Source organism: Meles meles, chromosome 16 (assembly GCF_922984935.1).
Source record: "Meles meles chromosome 16, mMelMel3.1 paternal haplotype, whole genome shotgun sequence".
Taxonomy (NCBI): Eukaryota; Metazoa; Chordata; class Mammalia; order Carnivora; family Mustelidae; genus Meles; species Meles meles.
The window spans coordinates 43,743,307-43,771,105 of record NC_060081.1 but is presented as its reverse complement, the minus strand read 5'-3'; the positions used below and the strand labels follow the sequence as shown (position 1 = coordinate 43,771,105).

Here is a 27,799-nt window from a genome sequence, read left to right as displayed (position 1 = left end):
GCCTCTTTAATATCTAACTCCTATAATTTCTTTTTCATGAAGCTGGCCCATTCCAGCATGCAAGGTTGTTGCTGCTATTGTTTTTTTGCCCTCAGAATTTCTGTAGTACTTATCTAAGCCATTTATTTAGCAATGAATCCTATATAATGTTTTGACATTTTAAAAATATTTTTATACTGAATCACTTGTTTCCAGTTTTCCTTTTTTTCTAAATGATTATATCTGTTTCTTTATAAACTAACTGTAAGGTTCTTAACAGAGTCCTTAAGAGTGGAAACTGTATCTTCTGTCTTTGGATATTGTTATAAACATATTTATTACAAAGATAAAACCTCAAAAGTCCCATAATCCCATAATTACATTCAAGTTTTCAGTGAATTATACCTTTTGTAATATTTTCCATGTATCTGGAAAATATTAGTTCAAGAAATATTGAAAACCTTAATAGGATTATCCTGTATGCCAAGAACAGATTTTAGATCCTGCTCACTCTAGTGTAGTACAATATGTAGTGTAATAACCAGTCATATCAATTGATAAAGTAAGTCAATTGAATAATTTGTCAGTGAAAAGAAGTAGCAAATTAAATTTGGATGTCTCCAATTTGAACATAGTCTGGAGACCGACATCCTCATTTTTACTTATAAAAATAACTCTGGGAGCTTCCATTAGAGAAGCTCCTGTAATTAATTTAAGGTACTAAGATTGTGCAACAGATGATTCATAGTCTCTAAATATGAAAATAATAAAGCATTTTTTAAAAAGCATTTTAAAAAATAAAAAGCATTTAAAATAAAATTTATTATTTAAAATAATAAAGCATTTTAAAATTTTAAATAAAAAAGCATTTTAAAATAAAAAAAGCATTAAAAAATAAAGCATATTTTAAAATAAGCATTTAAAAAAGCTTTAAATAATAAAGCATTTAAAAAAATAAAGCATTTTAAAAGCATTTAAAAAATTTTAAACAGCATTTTAAAATAGAGGCTGTATTTTTAAAACTATGGGTGCTCATCAGTCTATCAACACTATAAATATTCAAACATTGAATGAATGAATGAATTAGTGAATGAATGAAATACCAGCTCAAGAGGTGCTATGATAAATTCAGAGGTAATTTTTAAGTGTTGCAGCATTTGTAGTAGAAAGAGCAATCTAATAAGAGATAAAAGAGCAGGTATCTTAAAAAAAAATAACAGACTTTATTTTCTAGAGCAGTTTTGGTTTACAGGAAAATTGAGCAAAGAGTACATTTTCCAATAGCCTGTTGCACATATCCCACTGCACACATTTTCCCATATTATTTACATCTTACATTAGTGTAAGATTATTAACATACTTATATTTCACTGCTCCCCAAGCTTCACCTACTTATGCTGCCTCTGTGTTCCTTCCCCAATGACTGACACCGATCTCTTTATTGTTTCTTTGTTTTGGCTTTTCCAGAATGTCATATTTGGAATGAGACTGTAAATTGCCTTTGAAAACTAACTTCTTTCACTTGGCAGTATGCATTTAAGGTCCCTTCATATTGTTTAATTACTTGGTAACTCATTTCCTTTTTTTAAATTCAGGTATAATTGACATATGTTAATTTCAAGTGTAGAACGTAATGATTTGATACTTGTATATATTGTGAAATGAGCACCGCAATAAGTCTAGTTAACATCCATTCATTATATATTTACAAAATGTTTTCTTGTGGTAAAGACTTTTAAGATCTACTCTTTTCAGCAACTTTCAGATATGCTATACAATATTATTAACAACAGTCACCACTGCTGTACATTACATCTTCCTGTGACTTTACATTACATCTTCCTGGGACTTATTTAATTATAACTGGAAGTTTGTACCTTTTGCCTTCACCCATTTTGCCTACCCCTTACCACCAGTTCGTTCTCTATGTCTGAGCTTGTTTTTAAGGTCCATGTGTCAGTGAGATCATAAAATATTGCTTTCCTCTGACTTAACTTTACTTAGCATAATGCTACTGAGGTCCATCCATGTTTTCACAAATGGCAAGATTTCATTCTTTTTTTTTTTTTTTACTTAACAAAATGTTTATTAAGAACCTTCTTTTTTTTTAAATTTTTTTTTATTTTTTTTCTCCCTTTTTATTAATTTTTTCAGCGTAACAGTATTCATTCTTTTTGCACAACACCCAGTGCTCCATGCAAAACGTGCCCTCCCCATCACCCACCACCTGTTCCCCCAACCTCCCACCCCTGACCCTTCAAAACCCTCAGGTTGTTTTTCAGAGTCCATAGTCTCTTATGGTTCGCCTCCCCTCCCCAATGTCCATAGCCCGCTCCCCCTCTCCCAATCCCACCTCCCCCCAGCAACCCCCAGTTTGTTTTGTGAGATTAAGAGTCATTTATGGTTTGTCTCCCTCCCAATCCCATCTTGTTTCATTTATTCTTCTTTTTTAATGGGTAAATACTATTTCTTGGGGGAGAAAGAGGGGGAAAGGGGAAAGGAAAAAGAGAAGAGGGAGATGGAGAAGTGTGGAGAGTAGGAGAGGGGAGGGAGAGAGAGATCTATTTCACTTCTTTATATAGTCATCCATTGATGGACACTTTGTTTTTGTATCTTGGCTATTTTAAGTAATGCTGCGATGAACCTGGGGGTGTATAGATCTTTTGGAATTAGTGTTTTAATTTTCTTCCACCTATAGTGGAATTGCTGGATCATATGGTATTCTCTATTTTTCTGAAGAGCCTCCATACTGTTTTCCACTGTGGCTGCACCAATTTATATTCTCACTGACAGTGCAGAGGGTTCCCTTTTCTATACATCCTCACCAACACTACTACTACTACTACTACTACTACTACTACTACTACTATTACTACTTCTTCTTCTTCTTCTTTTTTTTTTTTTTTGATAATAGCTATTCTAACAGGTATGAGGGGATATCATATTGTGGTTTGGATTTTCATTTACCTGATAATTAGAGATGTTGAGCATCTTTTCATGTGTGTTGACTATGTTTTCTTTGGAAAAATGTCTATTCAGGTCCTCTGCTCATTTAAAAAATCAGATTGTTCATTCTTTGGCTATTGATTTGTGAGTTTTTTATTATTAATTCCTTATCAGATATGATTTGTAAATATTTTCTCTCCCTTAGTAGCTTGCCTTCATTTTGTTGATGATTTCCTGTGCAAAATCATTTTAGTTTGACATAGTCCCACTTATTTATTTTTGCTTTTGGAGTCAGATCCAAAATAAATCATTGCCAAGACTGATGTCAAGGATTTTACTGCTTGTTTTCTTCTGGGAGTTTTATGATTTCAGGTCTTACGCTCAAGTCTTTAACTCATTTTGAGTTAATTTTCTTGTGTATGGTGTAAGGTAGAAGTCCAGTTTCATTCTTTTTCATGTGCTGCACAGGTAACTCATTCCTTTTTATTGCTGAGAAATATTCCACTGCAAGAATTATTATCACAGTTTATCTATTCACCCATTGAAGGGCATCTTGGTTGCTGCCACTTGTTAGCATTTGTGAATAAATATGTTAACATTTGTGTGCAGATTTGAAGTTTTTTTTATTGTGGGAAATATGTGTAACATAAAACTTAGCATCCTAATCATTTCTAAGTGTGCTGTTTAGTTGTGTTCAGTATATTCATATTGTTAAGCAAACCTCTCCAAATATTTTTCATCTTGAAAAACTGAAACTCTATACCTATTAAACAACAATTTCCCATTTCCCCTTACCCCTGGCAATTAATATTCTAATTTCTGTTTTTATGAATTTGGCTACTCAAGGTATTTCATGTAAATGGAATCATACAGTATTTCCTTTGGTGTGACTGGCTTATTTAATATAATGTCCTTAGGGTTTATTCATGTTGTAGCACAGGTCAGACTTTCTTTCCTTTTGAAGGCTGAATAATATTCCATTGTAAGTATACACATTTTCTTTATTTGCTCATCTGTTGATGGATACTTGGGTTGCTTCTACCCCTTAGCTATTGTGATAATAGTGTTGCTATGCACATGGGTGTGCAAATATTTCTTCAAGATTTTGCTTTCAGTTGTTTTGGGTATAAATCCATAAGCGGAATTACTGGTTCATGTGATAATTCTATTTTTAAGTTTTTAAGGAATCACCATGATGTTTTTCATAGTAGCTGCACCATTTTACATTCCCATCAACAGTGTATAAGGCTTCTGATCTCTCCACATCATATGATCAACATTGGTTATTTTTCTGTTTGTTTGAGAGTAAACATTGTAATGAGTATGAGGTGATATTTCCTTGTGGTTTTGCTTTTCTCTAACAATTAGTGATGTTGAACATCCTATCACGTGCTCATTGGCCATTCGTATATCATCATTGGAAAATGTCTCTTCCAGTCCTTTGCTCATTCATTTTTATTTTTAAAATTCAAAATAAAAAAAAAATCTAGGATTTTCTATATATGAGATTATATCCTCTGCAAAAAGAGAAAGTTTTACTTCTTTGTTTCTGATTTTGAAGCTTTGTATTTCTTTTTTGCCTAATTTCTCTGGCTAAGACTTCGAGTACTATATTTATTTTAAAGATTTTATTTATTTCTTTAGAAAGATAGAAAAAGAGAGAGAGTGAGAGTGAGACCCCATGCACAGGGGAGGGGCAGAGGGAGAGGGAGAAGCAGACTCCCTGCTGGGAGTCTCCATCAGGGAGCCAGATGTGGGGCTCCAACCTAGGACTCTGAGATCATGACCTGAGCCAAAGGCAGACACTTAACCCACCAAGCCACACAGGTGCCCTCCAGTACTATGTTTAAAGGGAGTAGTGACAGTGAGCATATTTGTCTTGTTCCTGATCTTAGAAGAAAAGCTTTCAACCATTCACCATTAAGTATGGTACTAGCTGTGGGCTTGTTACATACGGACTTTATTATGTTGAGGTAAGTTTCTTCTATATTCAATTTGTTGAGAGGTTTTTTTTTTTTTAATTATGACAGAATATCCTAGAATATTGAATTTTATTAAATATGCTTTCTACATCTGTTGAGATGATTATGATTTTATTTCATTCTGTGACTATGGTATACCACATTGATTCATTTGCATATGTTGAACCCTCCTTGTATCCCAGGGATAAATGCCACCTGGTAGTATTGGATCCATTTAGTGTGTTGTTGAACTCAGTTTACTAATATTCTGCTGGGAATTTTTTTCTATCTATATTTATCAGGGAGATTGGCCTTCATTTTCTTTTCCTGTAGTGTCCTTATCTGGCTTTGGTATCAGTAATGCTGAGCTTGTAAAATGATTTGGGCAATGTCCTCTTTTTCAGTTTTTTGGGAGAGGTTAACAGGAGTGGCATTAATTCTTTAAAAGTTGGGTAGAATTCACCTGTGAAACCATCTGGTTCTGGGATTTTCTTTGTTGGGAAGTTTTTTTTTAAATTTTTTATTTATTTCTTATTTTTTTATAAACATATAATGTATTTTTATCCCCAGGGGTACAGGTCTGTGAATCGTCAGGTTTACATACTTCACAGCACTCATCATAGCACATACCCTCCCCAATGTCCCCCCTCCTCCTCTCCCAACCCCATCTCCCCCCAGCAACCCCCAGTTTGTTTTGTGAGATTAAGAGTCACTTATGGTTTGTCTCCCTCCCAATCCCATCTTATTTCATTTATTCTTCTCCTATCCCCCTAATCCCCCACGTTGCATCTCCACGTCCTCATATCAGGGAGATCATATGATAGTTGTTTTTCTCCGATTGACTTATTTCACTAAGCATGATACCCTCTAGTTCCATCCACGTCGTCGCAAATGGCAAGATTTCACTTCCTTTGATGGCTGCATAGTATTCCATTGTGTATATATACCACATCTTCTTTATCCATTCATCTGTTGATGGACATCTAGGTTCTTTCCATAGTTTGGCTATTGTAGACACTGCTGCTATAAACATTCGGGTACACGTGCCCCTTTGGATCACTACGTTTGTATCTTTAGGGTAAATACCCAGTAGTGCAATTGCTGGGTCATAGGGTAGTTCTATTTTCAACATTTTGAGGAACCTCCATGCTGTTTTCCAGAGTGGTTGCACCAGCTTGCATTCCCACCAACAGTGTAGGAGGGTTCCCCTTTCTCCGCATCCTTGCCAGCATCTCTCATTCCCTGACTTGTTAATTTTAGCCATTCTGACTGGTGTGAGGTGATATCTCATTGTGGTTTTCATTCGTATTTCCCTGATGCCGAGTGATGTGGAGCACTTTTTCATGTGTCTGTTGGTCATTTGGATGTCTTCTTTGCAGAAATATCTGTTCATGTCCTCTGCCCATTTCTTGATTGGATTGTTTGTTCTTTGGGTGTTGAGTTTGCTAAGTTCCTTATAGATTTTGGATACTAGCCCTTTATCTGATACGTCATTTGCAAATATCTTCTCCCATTCTGTCAGTTGTCTTTTGATTTTGTTAACTGTTTCCTTTGCTGTGCAAAAGTTTTGGATCTTGATGAAATCCCAATAGTTCATTTTTGCCCTTGCTTCCCTTGCCTTTGGCGATGTTCCTAGGAAGATGTTGCTGCGGCTGAGGTCGAAGAGGTTACTGCCTGCATTCTCCTCAAGGATTTTGATGGATTCCTTTCTCACATTGAGGTCCTTCATCCATTTTGAGTCTATTTTCGTGTGTGGTGTAAGGAAGTGGTCCAATTTCATTTTTCTGCATGTGGCTGTCCAATTTTCCCAGCACCATTTATTGAAGAGGCTGTCTTTTTTCCACTGGACATTCATTCCTGCTTTGTCAAAGATTAGTTGACCATAGAGTTGAAGAGTTTCATTGATTTGTTCTATTGTTTTTTTGGTTTCTATTTCATTGATTTCTGCTCTGATCTTTATGATTTCTCTTCTCCTGCTGGGTTTAGGGTTTCTTTCTTGTTCTTTCTCCAGCTCCTTTAGGTGTAGGGTTAGGTTGTGTACTTGAGACCTTTCTTGTTTCTTGAGAAAGGCTTGTACCGCTATATATTTTCCTCTCAGGACTGCCTTTGCTGTGTCCCACGGAGTTTGAACCTTGTGTTTTCATTATCATTTGTTTCCATGAATTTTTTCAATTCTTCTTTAATTTCCTGGTTGACCCATTCATTCTTTAGAAGGATGCTGTTTAGTCTCCATGTATTTGGGTTCTTTCCAGCTTTCCTCTTGTGATTGAGTTCTAGCTTCAGAGCATTGTGGTCTGAAAATATGCAGGGAATGATCCTAATCTTTTGATACCGGTTGAGACCTGATTTGTGACCCAGGATGTGATCTATTCTGGAGAAGGTTCCATGTGCACTAGAGAAGAATGTGTATTCTGTGCTTTGGGATGAAATGTTCTGAATATATCTGTGATGTCCATCTGGTCCAGTGTGTCATTTAAGGCCTTTATTTCCTTGTTGATCTTTTGCTTGGATGATCTGTCCATTTCAGTGAGGGGAGTGTTAAAGTCCCCTACTATTATTGTATTATTATTGATGTGTTTCTTTGATTTTGTTATTAATTGGTTGATATAGTTGGCTGCTCCCACGTTAGGGGCATATATATTTAAAATTGTTAGCTCTTCTTGTTGGACAGACCCTTTGAGTATGATATAGTGTCCTTCCTCATCTCTTATTATAGTCTTTGCTTAAAATCTAATTGATCTGATATAAGGATTGCCACCCCAGCTTTCTTCTGATGCCCATTAGCATGGTAAATTGTTTTCCACCACCTCACTTTAAATCTGGAGGTGTCTTCGCATCTAAAATGAGTTTCTTGTAGGCAACATATAGATGGTTTTTGTTTTTTTATCCATTCTGATACCCTGTGTCTTTTGATTGGGGCATTTAGCCCATTAACATTCAGGGTAACTATTGAGAGATATGAATTTAGTGCCATTATTAGCCTGTAAGGTGATTGTTACTGTCTTTTGTCTCTGTACCTTTCTGATCTACTACTTTTAGGCTCTCTCTTTGCTTAGAAGACCCCTTTCAATATTTCCTCATTTAGTGCTCTATTCAGAGCACTGTATCATGGCACTATATCATGCCAGCTCTTTCTGGCCTGCCAGGTCTCTGTGGATAAGTCTGCTGCCAATCTAATATTTTTACCATTGTATGTTACAGACTTCTTTTCCCGGGCTGCTTTCAGGATTTTCTCTTTGTCACTAAGACTTGTAAATTTTACTATTTTAAATTTAAATAGTAAATATTTAATTATTAAATATTTAAATTAAAATAGTAAATTTTACTATTAGGTGACATGGTGTGGGCCTATTCTTGTTAATTTTGAGGGGGGTTCTCTGCAACTCCTGAATTTTGATGCTTGTTCCCTTTGCCATATTAGGGAAATTCTCTCCAATAGACCTTCTGCTCCCCTCTCTCTTTCTTCTTCTTCTGGAATCCCAATTGTTCTAATGTTGTTTCGTCTTATGGTGTCACTTATCTCTCGAATTCTCCCCTTGTGGTCCAGTAGCTGTTTGTCCCTCTTTTGCTCAGCTTCTTTATTCTGTGTCATTTGGTCTTCTAGATCCCCAATTCTTTCTTCTCCCTCATTTATCCTAGCAGTGAGAGCCTCCATTTTTGATTGCACCTCATTAATAGCTTTTTTGATTTCAACTTGGTTGATTTTAGTTCTTTAATTTCTCCAGAAAGGGCTTTTATATCTCCAGAGAGGGTTTCTCTAATATCTTCCATGCCTTTTTCAAGCCCGGCTGGAACCTTCAGAATCATCATTCTGAACTCTAGATCTGACATATTACCAATGTCTGTGTTGATTAGCCTTCGGTACTGCCTCTTGTTTTTTTGTTTGTGGTGATTTTTTCCGCCTTTCATTTTGTCCAGATAAGAGGATATGAAGGATCAAATAAAATACTAAAAGGGCGGCAAAGACCCCAGAAAAATGTGCTGTAACCAAATCAGAAGAGACCCCAAATTGTGGGGGGGGGGGGAGAAAAGGGATAAAAAGAGGTTCAGAAAAAAAAAGAAAAAAATTTGAAAAATAAAACAAAATAAAGAAAAAATATAAAAAAGAAAAAAATATGTATTTTAGATAATCTGTTCAAAAAACGTTAAAAAAGAAAAGGGTGAAAGTTTTAAAAAATTTAGCAGAAGAAGAAAAAAGAAAGAAAAAGAATTGAAAAAAAAATTGAATTAACCGCAAGACTAAAGAATCATGGGAGTAAGCCATGAGTTCCATGCTTTGCTTTCTCCTCCTCTGGAATTCCGCTGGTGTCCTAGGTATTGAACCTGCTTTCCTTGATAGATGAACTTCGTCCTGGCTGGATATTTTGTTGATCTTCTGGGGGAGGGGCCTGTTGTAGTGATTCTCAAGTGTCTTCGCCCGAGGTGGAATTGCACCGCCCTTACCCTTAAGTAATCCGCTTGGGTTCGCTTTTGGGAGCTTTTGTTCCCTGACCGCTTTCCATAGAGTTCTGGAGAATGGGAATAAAAATGGCGGCCTCCCAGTCTCCGGCCCAGAGGAGCCGAGAGCTCAGGGCCCCACTCCTCAGTGCGCCCCCAGAGAACAGCACCCAATCATTCCCGTATTCCCCAGCCTCCAGCTGCGCTCCGAGCTCACCCAGCCTGCAACCGGTTCAAGGTAACCCCGAGCTGAGAGTTCAGTCCTTGGTTCTGTCTCTGTAGCCAGCTTCTCTATTCTAATACCTGTGAGCTCTGCGACACTCCGACACCCCTGATCCTTCTGTGACCCTGCGGGACCTGGGGCCACGCTGACCCTGTGTGGGCTTCACCCCCGTTTAGCCTCTGAAGCAATGTCCCTCAGTGGAACAGACTTTTAAAAGTCCTGATTTTGTGCTTTGTTGCTCTGCCGCTTGCCAGGAGCCGGCCCCTCCCCCCGCGGTCTATCTTCACGTCGTTTTGGATTCACTTCTCCTCCAGTCATACCTTTCAGAAAGTGGCTGATTTTCTGTTTCTAGAATTGCTGTTCTTCTCTTGGCTCTCCCATTGGATTTGTAGGTGTTTGCAATGTTTAGATAAGCTATCGAGCTGATCTCCTGCTACCTGATGTAGTCTCAGGCTGCTACTTCTCCGCCATCTTGACTCCTCCCCCCCTGTTGGAAAGTTTTCGTTGTTCTTATTCTGTTCAGATCTTCTGTTTCTTCATGATTCAGTATTGATGGGATGGATGTTCCCAGAAATTTATCCACTTTTCTATAGTATCTAAATTTCTAAATTATGGATACATAGTTGTTCATTATTGTGGTTGTTCATGACAGTCTCTTATAATCCTTTGTATTTCATCGTTGTGGTGTCTTTTTTTTGATTCCTAAGTTTATTAAGCATTTTTTCTTTTTCTTCCTCAGTCTTTATGAAGGTGTTCTGTTTTATCTTAAAAAAAAAAAAAAGACCAGCTCTTCTTTTTATTGATCTTTTTCATCTTTGTTATTTCCTTTATTCTGCTAATTTTGTTCTTAGTGGTTTTTTTGTTTGTTTGTTTGTTTGTTTCTAGTCATTTGAGATGTCAAGTAAGGTTGTTCATGTGAGATTTCTTGTTTGCCTAATGTAGGAATTTATTACTACAGAGTCTCTCTTTGAACTGTTTTGCTGCTCCCATAAATTTTGGTATGTTGTGTTTGCATTTTCATTCGTTCAGAGGTATATTTTGATTTCCTCTTTCACCATTTCTTCTCTCCCATTTAAATTTATTCTTCAAAATATATTTAATTTCCACGTATTTGTGAATTTCCCAGTTTTCCTTCTGTTAATGATTTCTAGTTTCATATCACTGTGGTTGGAAAAGATACTTGGTTTAGTTTCAGTCTTCTTAAATTTAAAGATTGTTTTGTTTCCTAACATATACATCCTGGAGAATGTTCTTGTGCAGTTGAGAAGAATGTGTATTCTCCTATTGGGTGCAGTATTTTGTATGTGTCTGTTAGGTCCATTTTGTCTGAAGTATGGTTACAGTCTAGTTTTTCTATATTAATTTTTTTTTGTCTGGATGATATATCCATTTTTGAGAATGGGATATTGATATTCCCTACTATTGTGTTATCTGTTTTCCCCTTCAGATCTGCTGATATTTGCTTAAATGTATGTAGCTGCTCCAGTGTTGGTTGCATATTTATTGACAATTGTTATATCTTCTTGATTAATTTATCCCTTTATTATTATATAATCTTTTCCTCTTATTTCTGTTTTTGTCTTAAAAGTTTAATTTGTCTAAAATAAGTATAGGTCCTCCTCTTGTCTTTCCTTTTGAATGGAAGATCTTTTCCCTTTCCTTTCCTTTCATCCTTTATGTGTCCTTTACAGCTAAAGGGAGTTACTTATAGGCAGCATATAATTCAGTTTTGTGTTTCTGGTGTTTTTTTTTTATTTGATTTTTTTTCCCCATTCAACCACTTTTTATGCCTTTTCATTGGAGAAGTCAATCCATTTACATATAAAGTAGTTATTGATGGATAAGTGCCACTAGAACCATTTTATTAGTTGTGTTCTTGCTGTTATGTAGTTCTTTTTTCCTTCCTTTCTCTCTTGTATTCCTTTGTAAATGGATGATTTCCGACAGTCATATGCTTTGATATCCTTCTCTTTATCTTTTGAGTATTGAAGTAGGTTTTTGCTTTATGGTCATCATGAGGCTTACATAAAACATCTTATAGATTAGCAGTCTATATTAAGCTGATAGCAACTTAATTTGAATTGCATACTAAAACTCCACCCTTTCATTCTACCTCCCTAATTTTCTGTTGATGTCAGAGTTTACATCTTTTTTTAAATTGTATATCCATTAAAAATTTATTGTAACCGTAGTTATTTTTAAAATACTTTTTCCTTTAACCTTTATACTAGAGTTAAGTGACTAACCTACCACTCTAATCCAGTATTAAAGTTTTCTGATTTTTACTTTATAGTTACCTTTATCAGTGTGTTTTATATTTTCATATGGTTCTATATTACTAAAGAGTTTCCTTAAATTTCAGACTGATGAATTCTTTTTAGCATTTCTTGTAGGACAAGTCTAGTGGTGATGAATTCCTCAGTTTTTATTGGTCAGGTAAAGTGTTTCTCTCTCCATTTCTGAAGGGCAACTTTTCTAGGTAATGTATTCTTGTTTGGCAGTTTTTTCTTACAGCACTTTGGATATATCATCCCACTCTTTCCGGACTTGAATGGTTTCTTCTGAAATCCACTGACAGTTTTATGAAATTTCCCTTGTATGTGAGCAGTTTTTTTTTTCACTTTCTTCTTTTAAAATTCTCTCTTTGATTTATACAGTTTTATTATAACTTTTTTACAGAAGATCTTTTTTGAGTTGAAATTTTTTTGAGTCCCTAGGGGCTACTTCAACTTGAAAGTCCAAATCTTTCTCTAGATATGGGAAGTACTCAGCCATTATTTCATAAATTTTTTTTTTGCCTTTCTTTTCCCTTTGTAGTCCAATAATGCATAAATTTTATCTTATAGCTCACAAAGGTTTTTTTTTCCACTATTTTTCATTTTTCTTTGTTCTCTTCTGGCTGAGTAACTTCAAATGATCAGCTTCCTACTTTACAGATTGTTTCTTCTTGACCAAGTCTGCTATTGTTGCTTTCTATTGCATTTAAAAATTTTATTTATTGTATTCTTCAGTTCTAGCATTTCTAGGTTGTGCATGTGTGTGGGAGTTCTTTATCATTTCAATATTAATTCCTTATCAGCTATGGTTTGCATACTTTTACTAATTCCATAGGTCATCTTTTTATTGTGTTGATTGTTTCCTTTGCAGAGAAGTTTTAAATTTTGATGTTATCCACTTTCTTTTTTCTCTTTCTTTTTTTCTTTCTTTTTTTACTTTTGCTTCTTGTGCTTTTGGTGTTACAACCAGGAAATCCTTGCCAAATCCAGTATTATGAAGCTTTCCTTCTTTATTTTCTTCTCAGTTTTATAATTATCATGCCACTTTTTGGGCATAATTTTTCAACTTATTTTGGTAAACACCAAGGTGTTTGATTGTTCGATCATATGGCAACACTATGTTTATATTTGTAAAAAACTGCCAATTAGTCTTCGAAAGTGGCTCTACCAATTTTCATTTCTATCAGCAGTGAATGAGAGTTTCTGTCACAATTTAGTGTTGTTAGTGTTTGGGGTTTTAATCATTCTACTAGATATGCAATGATCTCTCATTGCTGGTTTAACTTGCAATTCCCTCCTGACATATGATGTTGAGCATCTTTTTATATGCTTATGTGCCACCTGTATGTCTTCTTTGCAGAAATGCCCATATAAGACAGCAAAGTTGGGGCACCTGGGTGGCTCAGTGGGTTAAAGCCTCTGCCTTCGGCTCAGGTCATGATCTCAGGGTCCTGGGATCGAGCCCCACATCATGCTTTCTGCTTCAGTGGGGAGCCTGCTTCCTCCTCTCTCTCTGCCTGCCTCTCTGCCTGCTTGTGATCTCTGTCTGTCAAATAAATAAATAAAATCTTTAAAAAAAATTAAAAAAAAAAAGAAATGTTTATTCAGATCCATAGCTCACTTTTTAATTGGATTGTTTTCTTATTGTTAAGTTTTAAGAGTTCTTATATATTTTGTATAACTGTGTTTTATCAGATACTTATCGTAGTCTTTGGCTTGCTTTTCTACTTTTTTAAGCACTTTTATAGAGCAGAAGTTTTAATTTTAACAAAGTTCATTTTGTCATTTTTTTTTTTTCAGTCATGGATCATGCTTTTGTTGTTGTATTAAAAAAAGTCCTCACCAACCCCAAAATCACCTAGATAAGACTTCCTAGAAATTTTATACTTGTTTATTTTCTTTTTAAGGTTATGATCCATCTTGAGTTAATTTCCATGAGCAATGAATGTAAGATCTAGATTTTTTTTTTAAAGCATGTGGATGACTAGTAATTCTAGTACCAATTGTTGAAAAGACTGTTCCTCACTGCACTGTCTTTGCTGTTTTGTCAAAGATCAGTGAGTGTATTTGTGGGAGTATATTTCTAGATTATTTGTTATTCCACTGATCTATGTGTTTATTTCTTCATCACTATTACACTCTCTTGATTACTGTAACTTCACAGTATCTTAAATTGGGTGGTGCTGGTACTCTGACTTTGTCCTTTTTAAATATGTTTTAGTGATTCTGTGTCTATTACATTTTGGAATAAACTTTACAATTAGTTATAGTAAGTATCCATTAAATACCTGAGATTTTGTTTGGGATTGTAATGAATATATAGATCAAATCGGGAAAACTAACATTTTGAGAATATTGAGTTCTCTTATCCATGAACATGGAATATCTGCTTTTTAATTTTTTTATCTGAAATTTATAATTTTCCTCATATATGTCTTGTACCTATTTTGTTAGATTTATACCTAAGTTTGTAATTTTTTATGTCATTGTACTTATGTAAATGATGTTATGTTTTAGTTGCAAATTCCATTTGTTCATTGCTAGCATATCAGAAAGTAATTGATTTTTATATATTAATCTTATATCCTATAACCTTGCTACAACTGCTTATTCTAGAAATTTTTTTGTTATTGATTCTTTGGGATTTTCTACAAAGACAATTAAATCACCTGTGAACAAAAAAATATTCATTTCTTCTCAATTTGTATACTTTTTATTTTATTGGTTTACTGTATTAGTTAGGACTTCAAGTATGTTGAATAGGATTGGTAGGATAGAACATCATTTTCATGATCCTCATCTTAAGAAAGCATCTAGTGGGGTGCCTGTGTGGCTCACTTGGCTGAGAAACCAACTCTTGGTTTTGGCTTAGGTCCTGATCCCATCAAGGTCCTGGGATTGAACCCTGTGTCAGGCTCTGCATTCAGTGGGGAGTCTGCTTGAGGATTCTCTCCCTCTGTCATTTTCTCTTTCTCAAATAAATAAATCTTTAAAAAAAAAGTCTAGTTTCTCATCATTGAGTATGATGCTAAATGTAGGGTTTTTTTGGTAGATGTTCTTTATTGAGTTCAGGAAATTACCTTCTGTTAGTTTTATGAGAATTATTTTCATTTTTATCATTAATGGATCTTGGAGTCTGTCAAGTACTTTTCCTGCCTTTAATAATATGATCATGTGTTTTCTTTACTGTGCTGATGTGATAGGTTAGGTTAATTGGTTTTTAAATGTTGAATCAGCCCTACGTACTTGGCATAAATCCAACTTTGGTTATAATGTACAATTTTTTAAATACATTTTTGTATTCAATTTGCTAATGTTTTGTTAAGGATTTTCACATCTATGTTCATGAAAGGTATTTGTAGTTTTCCTTCTTGTAATATCTTTTCCTGGCTTTGGTATTAGGGTAATGCTTACCTTATAGAATGAATTAGGTAGTGTTCCCTTTGATTATATGTTCTGTAAAAAATTTTTTAGAGAATTGATATTGTTTTTCCCTTAAGTATTTAGTAGAATAAACCAGTAAACTTGTCTGGGACTAGTGCTTTCTAATTTTGAGGGTGATGATGATAATAATAATAATTTTTGTTAACCTATAATGTATTATTTGTTTCAGGGGTACGGGTCTCTGAATCATCAGTCTTAAACAATTCACAGCACTCATCATAGCACATACCCTCCCCAATGTCCATCACCCACCCACCCCCTCCAGCAACCCTCAGTTTACTTCCTGAAATTAATAGTCTCTTATTATTTGTCTCCCTATCTGGTCCTATCTTGTTTCATTTTTTCTCCCTTCCCCCTTGGACCCCCCACCTTGCCTCTAAAATTCCTCATATCAGAGAGATTATGTGATAGGTCTCTTTCTCTGATTGATTTATTTCGCATAGCACAATCTAGTTCCATCCACATTGTTGCTTAGCACCCTCTAGTTCCATCCACATTGTTGCAAATGGCAAGATTTTTTTTGATGGCTGCCTAGTATTCCAGTGTGTGTGTGTGTGTGTGTGTATGTGAATATGTAAAAATATGTGTGTGTGTGTGTGTGTGTGTGTGTGTGTGTGTATACTACAACTTCTTTATCCATCCATCTGTTGATGGACAACTAGGCTTTCTATACTTTGACTATTGTGGACATTGCTGCTATGAACATTCGGGTGTACGTGCCCCTTCAGATCACTACATTTGTATCTTTACGGTAAATACCCGTTAGTGCAATTACTGGGTTGTAGGGTGGCTCTACTTTCAACTCTTTGAGGAACCTCCATACTGTTTTCCAGAGTGGCTGCCTCAGCTTGCATTCCCACCAACAGTGTAGGAAGGTTTTTCTTTTTTCCACATCCTCGCCAGCACCTGTCATTTCCTGACTTGTTAATTTTAGCCATTCTGACTGGTGTGAGGTGGTATCTCATTGTGGTTTTGATTTGTATCTCCCTGATGCCGAGTGAGTAGAGCACTTTTTCATGTGTCTTTTAGGCATTTGGATGTCTTCTTTGCAGAAATGTCTTTTGCCCATTTCTTGATTGGATTATTCGTTTTGTGGGTCTTGAGTTTGATAAGTTCTTTATAGATTTTGGATACTAGCCCTTTATCTGATAGGTCATTTGCAAACATCTTCTCCCATTCTATTGGTTGTCTTTTGGTTTTGTTGATTGTCCTTTGCTGTGCAAGCTTTTGATCTTGATGAAGTCCCAGTAGTTCATTTTTGCCCTGGCTTCCCTTGCCTTTGGTGATGTTTCTAGGAAGAAGTTGCTGTGGCTGAGGTCAAAGAGGTTGCTGCCTGTGTTCTCCTCAAGGATTTTGGTGAATTCCTGTCAAACATTGATGTCTTTCATCCATTTTGAGTCTCTTTTTGTGTGTGGGTAAGGAAATGGTCCAGTTTCATTTGTCTGCATGTGGCTGTCCAATTTTTCCAATACCATTTGTTGAAGAGACTATCTTTTTTCCACTGGACATTCTTTCCTCCTTTGTTGAAGATTAGTTGACCATCGAGTTGAGGGTCCATTTCTGGGCTCTCTATTTTGTTTCATTGATCTATGTGTCTGTTTTTGTGCCACTACCATCCTGTCTTGATGATGACAGCTTTGTAATAGAGTTTGAAGTCTGGAATTGTGATGCCACCAACTTTGCTTTTCTTTTTCAACATTCCTCTGGCTATTTGGGGTCTTATCTGGTTCCATATAAATTTTAGGATTATTTGTTCCATTTCTTTGAAACAAATTGATAATATTTTGATAAGGATTGCATTAAATGTGTAGCTTGCTCTAGGTAGCATGACATTTTCACAATATTTATTCTTCCAATCCATGAGTATGGAACGCTTTTCCATGTCTTTGTGTCTTCCTCAATTTCTTTCATGAGTACTCTAGTTTTCTGAGTACAGATTCTTTGCCTCTTTGGTTAGATTTATTCCTAGGTATCTTATGGTTTTGGGTGCAATTATATTAGCAATAATCGCGCCTCGGATAAACCTCATTGGCTACGATACTGCCACTGCGCAAAGCTTTTTGGGTGCAATTATAAATGGATTGACTCCTTAGTTTCTCTTTCTTCTATCTTGTTTTTGGTGGTATATAGAAACGCAACTGATTTCTGTGCGTTGATTTTATATCCTGACACTTTACTGAATTCCTGTATGAGTTCTAGCAGTTTTAGAGTGGAGTCTTTTGGGTTTTCCACATAAAGTATCATATCATTTGCAAGAGTGAGAGTTTGATTTGGATGCCTATTATTTCTTTCTGTTGTCTGATTGCTGAGGGTAGGACTTCTAGTACTACGTTGAATAGCAGTGGTGATAGAGGACAGCCCTGCTCTGTTCCTCACCTTAGCGGAAAAGCTCCCAGTTTTTCCCCATTGAGAATGATATTTGCTGTGGGTTTTTCATACATGGCTTTGATAATATTGAGGTATGTTCCCTCTATCCCTACACTGTGAAGTGTTTTGATCAAGAAGGGATGCTATACTTTGTCAAATGTTTTTTTCAGTTCTATTGAGAGTATAATATGGTTCTTGTTCTTTCTTTTATTAATGTATTGTATCACACTGATTGATTTGTGGATGTTGAACCAACCTTACAGCCCAGGAATAAATCCCACTTGGCCGTGGTGAATAGTCCTGTTAATGTACTGTTGGATCCTATTAGCTAATATTTTGTTGAGAATTTTCACACCTGTGTTCATCAAAGATATCGGTCTGTAATTCTACTTTTTGATGGGGTCTTTGTCTGGTTTTGGGATCAAGGTCATGCTGGTCTCATAAAATGAGTTTGGAAATTTTCCTTCCACTACTCAAAGAGTAGTGGCCTGACTGTGCCAGGAATCACAGTTTATGGCAACCCCGAGCTGAGTGCCTCCTACCTGGCTCTTTCTTTGCAGCTGGCTTACCCATTCTGATATCTGGGAGCTCTGCCACACACAGACACCCCAGTCTTTCTGTGCCCCTGAATGACTTGAGACCACACTGTCCCCTTAAGGCTCTATCCCACCGCTTCGCCTCTGGAATGACGTCCCTCAGTGGAGCAGACTTCTAAAAATTCCAGTTTTGTGCTCTGCTCCTCTACTGCTTGCCTCCCTACCCCTGCAGTCTATCTTCTCGTATATCACCTCGGATTCATTTCTCCACATGTCCTACCTTCCAGAAAGTGGTCACTTTTCTGTTCATAGAATTACTGCTGTTCTTCTCTTTGATCTCCTATTGAGTTTGTAGGTGTTTAGAATGGTTTGGTAACTATCTAGCTGAATTCCTTGGACCCATTGAAATTTAGGTCTCCTACTTCTACTCCTCTGCCATCTTGCTCCTTCCCCCACCCTCACCAGGGTGATAATTATTGAATCAATTTCTTTATAGATATAGGCTTATTCAGAATGTCTATTTCTTCTTGTATAAGTTTTTATAGTTTGTGTCTTTCAAATAATTTGTCTGTTTTTTCCCAGTTATCAGATAAAGTTGTTCCTACTACACTGTTACTAATATTTTACCTGTGGGATTAGTAGTGATCTCCCCTCTTTCATTTCTGATATTAGTAATTTGTGATGTCTTTTGTTTTCTTGGTTATCCGAATAGGAGTTTTTCAATTTTGTTGATCTTTTTACGTAACAGGGTTTTCTTTTTTTTTTTCTCTTCCTTTTTTTTTTTTTTTTTTTTTTTTTGCCAGGGGAGTCTACTGGTTTCCATTTTTATTTTTGCTCTAGTTATTTCTTCTGTTTATTTTAGATTTACTTTTTTTTTTTTTTAGGTACTAATGTGGAAGGTTAAAAAATTGGTTTTGGGTCCTACTTTTCTAATATATACATCCAATGATATAAACTTCCTTCTAAGTATTGTTTTTGTTGCATCCCAGAAATTTTGATAGATTGAACTGTATAATAAAATTACAACTATCATTATTTTTCTATTGAGACTTATTTGACTCTTGTATTATTTAAAAGTGTGGTGTTTAATCTGTATTTGGAGACATTCTAGCTCTGTTATTGATAGCTTAATTTCATTGTAGTCTGAAAGCGTATCTTGTATGATTTCTATTCTCTTACAATTTTTAAGGTTTCTTTTATGGCACAGAATATGGTCTATCTTAATGAAGGTTTCATGTGCATTTGGGAAGAATGTATATTTTTTTGTTGCATGAAATGCCAATTAGATCCATTTGATTGATAGTGCTTTTCAGTTCAACTATATTCTGATTTTCTGCGTGCTAGATCTATCATTTGCTAATACAAGGTTGTGGAAGTCTTCAGCTATAATAGTGAATTCATCTGTTCTTGCATTTCTCTCAGTTTTGCCTCATGTATTTTGATGCTATGTTGTTAGATGCATATACATTGGGGATTCTTCTGTCCTTGTGGAGAATTGACCCCTTTGTCATTATATAATATTCCTTCTTATCCCTAGTAAATTTCCTTACTCTGTAGTCTGCTTTGTGTGAAGTTAATATATCTACCCAATTTTTCTTTTGGTTATTGTCAACATGGTATGTCTTTTTCCATCTTTTTACTTCTAATCTGTGTTTCTATGTTTATAGTGGGTTTCTTATAGACAACATATAGTTGAGTCTTGACTTTTTTAGCCACCTGACAGTCTGTCTTTTAATTGGTGTATTTAGACCATTAACATTACAGTGATTATTGATACAATTCATTTAGTATCTACATTTTTGTGACTGTTATCTATTTGTTGCCCTTGTTCTGTTTCCTTTTTTGTCTTTCATTGGTTTCCTGCCTCTCTGCTTTTAGTTGAACATTTTATATGATCCATTTTTTTCTCTTCTCTTAGCACATCAATTATATTTCTTTTTTATTAAAAAAAAGTTGAGAGGTGCCCTAAAGTTTGAAATATACATTTACTTCCAATCTAATCCACTTTCAAATAATACTGTCTTGGATAGCCACAGTTAGTGTAGGTATTCCCACTTCCTCCCTCCTTTCCTTTTTTTGTCTTTGATTTTCTACAGTTTGTATATGATATGCCTTTTGTGTAAATTTTTCATATCTTGCCTGGTGTGCTCTGAGTTTCTTAGATCTATGGTTTGGTTTCTTTTTTTTCTTTTTTTTTTTTAAGGCAGAGAGGCAGGCAGAGAAAGAGGGGGAAGCAGGCTCCCTGCTGAGCAGAGAGCCCAGTGCAGGCTCGATCCTAAGTCCCTGAGATCATGACCTGAACTGAAGGCAGAGGCTTAACCTACTGAGCCACCCAGGTCACCCTGGTTTCTGTTATTAATTATGGAAAGTTTTTGGCCATTAATATCTCAGATACGTCTTTATTCCTTCCTTTCCTTCTTTCCTCTCTCTGCCACTTTCCCTTTCCCTTTCTTTTCCTTCTGGTTTCCCCATTACACATAGTTATGCCTTTTCTAATTGTCCTACAGTTCTTTCATATTCTGTTCTATTTTTTAAAAAAAATTCTCTTTGCTTTTTAGTTTGAGAAGTTTCTACTAAATCTTCTACCTCACTGATTGTTTAATTGGGCATGACCATTATACTGATGTACCTATCAAAGGCATTTTTCATTTCTGTTGCAGTGTTTTTTTATTAGTGTTTTATATTTCCAACATTTTCTAGGGATTTTTTCTCTAGAATTTGTATCTCTCAGCTTGTATTATCTATCTGTTCTCACATGTTGTCCCCATTTTTTCATTAGAGCTCTTGACGTATTATTTTAAGTGCCTGGTCTAATAATTCCAAAATCTCTGACATATCAGAGTCTGGTTCTTATGCTTTGTCTTTTTGGACTATGCTTTTTTCCCTGTTAGCATATCTTGTAATTATTTTGAAACTGGGACATGCTGTATCAAGTAAAAGGAAGTGAGGTAAACAGGACTTTAATGTTTTATGTTTATGTAGCTTGGAGTTAGGCTGTGTTACCATTTACTGTAGCTGTAGGTGTGTAAGGCTAAAATTTCCTCTAATGTCATTTTTCTTAAATCTTTTGTCTTTGGATTTCCTTAAAGATTCCTTCCTAAGTAGGGTCTAGGTCTTGCTGGTCTCCTCCCTCCCCCCAGCTATAATCCATTGTTATATAGGAGCCTGGTACTGATGTGGTTAAAAGTGTAGGGAGAGGGGAAGCCTATGGTCTTATGATTAAGCTTCATTTTTTTTATGTGAGCCTTTTACATTCACAAGAACTTCTACTCTTTCCATTGTAGGTGAGACAGGAAGGCAAGCAGTGGCTAGAGTTGGGCTTTTCCCTTACTGCATGACAAAGCTAAAGGAGGCTAGAGTTGGGTATTTCCCTTCCTTGAAATTGGTTAGGCTCTGATAAAAACCAAATAGGTTAGTCTCTACCAAAAGATTTCTCCTTCTTCTTCTTCTTTTCCTCCTCCTCCTCCTCCTCCTCCTCTTCCTTCTTCTTCTTCTTCTTTACGATTTTATTTATTTGAGGTAGAGGGAGAGCAAGAGTGTACAAGTGGGGAAAAGGGCAGAGGGACAAGCAGACTCTCTGCTGAGCACAGAGCCTGATGCAGAGCTAGATCCTAGGACCATGAAATCATGACCTGAGCCAAAGTCAGATACTTAACCAACTGAGCCACCCAGGTGCTCTGAATCTGATTTTTCTAATAAATATCTGCCATAAAAACTCATAAGAGCTTGTTCAAACTGTCCCTAAAATCAGGGAAATGGATATTGAGTGAGTGTTTAAAAAAGTCCTATGAAGGGCACCTGGGTGGCTCAGTGGGTTAATAAGCCTCTGCCTTCGGCTCAGGTCATGATCTTAGGGTCCTGGGATCGAGTCCCGCATCAGGCTCTCTGCTCTGCAGGGAGTCTGCTTCCTCCTCTCTCTCTCTCTCTCTGCCTGCCTTACTTACTTGTGATCTGTCTGTCAAACAAATAAATAAAATATTAAAAAAAAAAGTCCTATGAATTATGTTTGTAAACTTAGTTACATTAACTTTGAGACATTTTGTTAGGTGTCTTTTATTGTTTGAGCAGCTGGAGGATGAAGTTACCAACTTAATTCCTTAAAGGCAAATGAGGTTTACCCTGTTGTCCCAATTTTTGATGAATTACTTATTGACACTAAACTCAAAACAAGTATAATAATCTTTCTAGGATTAGTAGAAGATCTGGAGATGAATCTTAATGTAAATACCACTAACAGTTGTTAACCATATTTTTAAGTGAGGTTCACCATGGATTTCCCAATGACAACACCTAAACTGTGGAATGCAAAGTGAATCAAGCTTGAACCTGTTTCTCTCTGGTTTGTTAGAAATGTTTATCTGAGAGATTACTGTGAATCATAGGATTATGAGATCACCTATAGTGACAGAAGGCATTTTTTAAAAAGTAGAGCTTCTGCAAATCTCCAAAATAATTAAAATGCATAAAACACATGCAGCAGATGGTAAAAGGGTTTGAACCAATTGTGTGTGACTTTTTTACTACTTACTTTTCCATGATAATGATTTTATGTAGTGAAGGTGGTGATCTTTCATGATAACTTCTGCAGATATATAAGGTGGAATGTTATCTCTGGAGTTGCTAATTATCTGGAAATTTTAGAATAGATGCGAAAGTACTTTACTAATACTTCAGTTATAATTTCACTATTGTAATATCAAATAACAAGCTGACTGTCCTCTGGGGTTTCTTTTCTCTGATATTTACTCCTTCACCCAAATGATTTGAAAAAAAAAATTAACTGGCATTTATGTTGTTTCTATAGCATTCATTTCCCCTTTTAAGCCTGAAAAGTGATGTGCTATTTAAACTTTATTTAAAAAATGCCTTTGAATATAAGTACAAATATTTTTGCTCTTTGGTATCTTGTTTCTGAGAACTTAATTTCCACCCATCATTATTCCCTTTATCCTCAAAATGAGGTAGTCTTACTCCTGGCTTGATTTTCTGCTTGTGATGGTGGTTTTTTGATAATTCATCTGTTTTAATTATCTATTGCTGTGTGAGGAAACCACCACAAACTTAGTAACTTAAGGAAATAACAATTTTAATAGCAACTAAGACTAAGTTCTTAAGAATAAATTTAATGATAGATGCGTAAAAGCTGTACTAGAAAAAATTCAGACATTCCTGAAACATGCATAGAGTTGAAAAATGGAAAGACTTCTTGTACCAACACTCAACATTATAAAAATGACAACTCTCCATTTATTAGTAGACAAAGTTAATGGAGTCCCAACAAGATACCAGTAATTCATTTTGTGGAATTATATAAGTTGATGCTGAAGTTCATACAAATATCTAACAATAGCCAGAAAAATTGAAAACAAAACAAAACAAAACAAAACCCCAAAGCCAAGCATGACTAGATTTACTAGACATTAAAACACGCTAGAATTCTAGATGGCCTTTATAATTAAAGCATTGTAGTACTCACATGTGAATAGGCAGAGCAATGGAATGGAAGAGAATATTCAGAAATAAGTCCAAATACATATGAAAATTTAGTATATGATACAGTATTTCAAATGACTGGAATAAAGATAGACTTTTAAATAAATAGTTCTTTAACAGTTGAGTGGCCATTTGGAAAAAGTTATTTTACATTACATTTTATATTATACACAAAGATAGTGGATTTGGTATTTAAATCTAAATGTAAAAAATTAAACCATACAAGCACCAGATAGAAACACAAGTGCATTCTTATCCTTTAACTCTGACTTAAAGTATAGGCAATAAAAGAAAAAATTGATAAATTTGACTATATAAGATGTTTTCTTAAAATTGTGTGGCTAAACAAAGTGAAAAGACAGCTAACGAAGTATAAGACAGCTAACGAAGTATAAGAAAATGTTCATAAACATCTACACAGACAAAGGTAATATCCCTAATACACAAAGAACTATTTAAATTATTATTCAAGTATATTTGACATACAGTGTTAAATTAGTTTTAGGTTGTACAACATAGTGATTCAACAATTCTATACAATATGCAGAGCTCACTGCAGTGAGTGTAGTTACCATCTGTCACCATACAACATTATTATATTACTGATTTATATTCCTTATGCTGTACTTTTCACCCCTCAGGACTTATTTATTTTATAATTGAAAATTTGTACCTCTGAATCCTCTTTTCCTGTTTTGCCTCTTCCCCTACTCATCTCCCCTCTGGCAACCACCAGTTTGTTCTCTGTGTTTATGAATTTGTTTCTGGTTTTTGTTTGTTCATTTGTTTTTTACGTCCCACATATATGTGAAATGATAGAATATTTGCCTTTTTTCATCTGACTTATTTCACTTAGGATAATACTTTCTAGGTCCATTCCTGTTTTCAGAAATGGCATGATCCTATTCCTTTTATGGCTGAGTAATATTCCATTATATATATGACATCTGTAATTATAGATCATATATATAATTTTTATATAATATATGGCATGTCTTCTTTATCCATTCTTCCGCTGATGGACATGTAGGTTGTTTCCATACCTTGCCTATTATAAATAATACTACAATAAACATACAGGTGCATATCTTTTTGAATTAGTGTTTTCACTTTCTTTGGGTGAATACCTAGTAGTAGTATTGCTAGATCATATGGTATTTTTATTTTTAATTTTTTGAGGAGCCTCCATCCCATTTTCCACAGTGGTTGTGATAATTTACATTTCTACCAGCAGTACATAAGGGCTCCCTTTTCTCTACATCTTTGTTAGTACTTGTTAACACTTGTTATTTCTTGTCTTTTTGATACTTGTCCTTCTGATTAATGTGAGGTGATATCTCATTGTGGTTTTTGCATTTTCCTGATGAATAGTGATGTTGAGCATCTTTTCATGTGTCTCTTGGCCATCTGTATATGTTCTTTGGAAAAAGTCCTCTGCCCATATTTTAAATGTGTGTGTGTGTGTTTAATTATTTAAGTTCTTTATGAATTTTGGACACTTACCCTTTAACAGATCTATCTTGCAACTATCTTCTATTCAGTAGGTTGCCTTTTTGTTTTGTTGATAATTTCCTTCTGTGTGCATATGACTTTTTATTTCGGTGTATTTCCAATAGCTTATTTTTGCTTTTGTTTCCCTTGTTTTAGGAGACATATCCAGAAAAATGTTGCTAAGGCTGGTATCTAAGACATTATTGCTGGTGTTTTCCTTTAGGAGTTTTTTTTTTTTTTTTTTTTTAAGATTTTACTCATTTATTGACTTGAGAAAAGAGCTAGGGTGAGAGAGCACAAGCAGGGGGAGCAGCAGAGGGAGAAGGAGAAGTGGACTCCCAACTGAGCAGGGAGCCTGACACGGGCTCCATCCCAGAATCCCGGTATCATGACCTGAGCTAAAGGCAGATGCATAACCACCTGAGCCACCCAGGTGCCCCTTCCTTTAGGAGTTGTATGATGTCAGGTCTCACATTTAGTTCTTTACTCCATTTTGAATTTCTTTTTTCTTATTTTTGTGTATGGTGTAAGAAGATGGTTCAGTTTAATTCCTTAGCATGTAGATATCCAGTTATCCCAATACCCATTAATTGAAGTGGGCCTTTTCCCCATTGTATGAGTAAATGTACTATAGATAATAAGAGCCAGGTTTCTTACTATCAAAGGAGGAGGTAACAAGGAAAAGGGAAAGCTATAGTGAACATTGTAATAAATTAAAATCAGAGTTTTCAGTATGAACTTACAGTTAGGTAAATATGTCAAGACGGAGATAGATATACATATCTATATCTACACAGATATAGGAATAACTGTGTATCTGCATGAGTCAGTATACATACATATATAGCTTCTTAGCACTGTTTACTGACAGGGCCTTGGAACAGTGACACCTCAGTAATAGTGAGCATACCAAGTAACAAATCTTTATTTATTTTAACTTTATTTATTTTATTTTTTGTTTTAGAGAGAGCGCATGAGCAGGGGTGGGCAGGGGCAGAGGAAGAGGGAGAGAGAGAATTTTAAACAGGCTCCACACTTAGTGTGGAGCCAGATGTGGGGCTTGATCTGTTGACCCTGAGATCATGATCTGAGCTGAAATCAAGACATTTAACTGACTGAACCACTCAGGCATACCACCAAATCTTGGTTTTTAAATACCACTCTTCAGTAAAAGGAACCAAGTTCTTGCAGAAGTGGTACTCTAGGGCTGAAGTAGAGAAAATACATATGATCTTGGAACTTGTTGTGGGATAGGGAATAGTCAAGAGCCAATGTGAAGGAGTTTCTAATACCCAAAGCTGGAGCAATTTGAGGAATAAAATAAATAGTGATGGTATTGGGGTGTAACTCATAGATTAAACAGAATATCCATACTTATCTACATAGATGATTGAAGAAATGAAGAAGGGACAGCTTTTCCTTACAAAGAATTCCAATTACTTAATGTGGAAAGAATGAAGGAAATATAACACCAATTTAGACCAATATTATAGTAATAACTAGGATATCTTGGAGGCTTGACTTGGATGTAGAGTTAGCTGCTGGGCCTATCTTCTTCCTGCAGTCTCAGGGCTTCTCCAGTGATTTCTTTTCTCTCCACCAAGGTAGTCTGTACTTCTTACATAATGCAAGAGCAGAAGCTACAAAATATTCTTAACATCTAGGCTCAGAAGTTCCAAAACATCCCTTCTTTCATGTCCAGTATCAAAGTAGTCATAGGCCAGCCAGAATCAGTCATTGAGGAATGACTTCTACCTCTTGCACTACTCCTGTCATCACCTCTTTTGGGGTTCCCTTAGAGATCATTAGCTGATGTCAGACTGTGGCTTATGAGGCTCTGATTTGACCTGGCTGAGGATGAGGGCAACGCCCAGTAATTCATAAATGGAGAGAAACTTTAAGACTGGCTGACAGTGGTGCTACAAAACAAAAACCAGTGGGGCTACAGAGTCTTTTTCAGGAAAGAAAATATGCATTTGAATTTCCTAAACATTTTCTTTCCTTTTTTCATGGGTTTTTAATACTTGAAACAACTACAAAAGGTATCTAGAATCCAACTTTTGCTTTTTTGGCAGGATCCTACCTAAACCATTCTGAATATATGGGGATCTACTCTGTTTTAAACATGTGTATGAAATACAGTTTTCTTACACTACGTATTCCAAAAATTAAAAACCTTTAATTTTAAGAAGCCCTTTGAAGTCCTTTGTTTTATCTAAATCGCTTGGACATATAAAATAGAAGCAAAGTTTGAGTCTCATTCTTAGAAGAGTTACTCACTTTTCTTTTTCAAGTTGACCCTTGAACATTGTGAAGGTTGGGGTGTTGATCCCTTACACAGTCAAAAATTTGCATATAACTTTTGATTCCCCCAAAACTTTAATACTAATATCCTACTGTTGACTAGAAGCCTTACCAATAATATTAATAGTTGACTGACACATATTTTCTATGTTATATGTATTATATATATTATAATGATCCTTACAATGACCAAATTAGACATTAATTTTATTTATATTTGTATATATGAGGAAATTGAGAAATAGATTATGTAGCTTGCCCTTATATGCCCTCTTATGTTGTTTGGCTTCAGTCTGAGTTTTTGTCCATTGCACTTTGCTGTGCTTAGCATAACTGGTTTAT

At 35.4% G+C, this 27,799-nt stretch overlaps 1 protein-coding gene and 1 pseudogene across 1 annotated transcript in view; one reads left to right on the top strand and one right to left on the bottom strand.

The window, feature by feature from the left end:
- The window catches only part of MACROD2 (mono-ADP ribosylhydrolase 2), a 2,072,211-nt gene that overhangs the window by 146,851 nt on the left and 1,897,561 nt on the right, over nt 1–27,799 (top strand). The gene's annotated exons all lie outside the window — the stretch shown is intronic.
- Nucleotides 17,213–17,324, bottom strand: LOC123927314 (annotated as a pseudogene).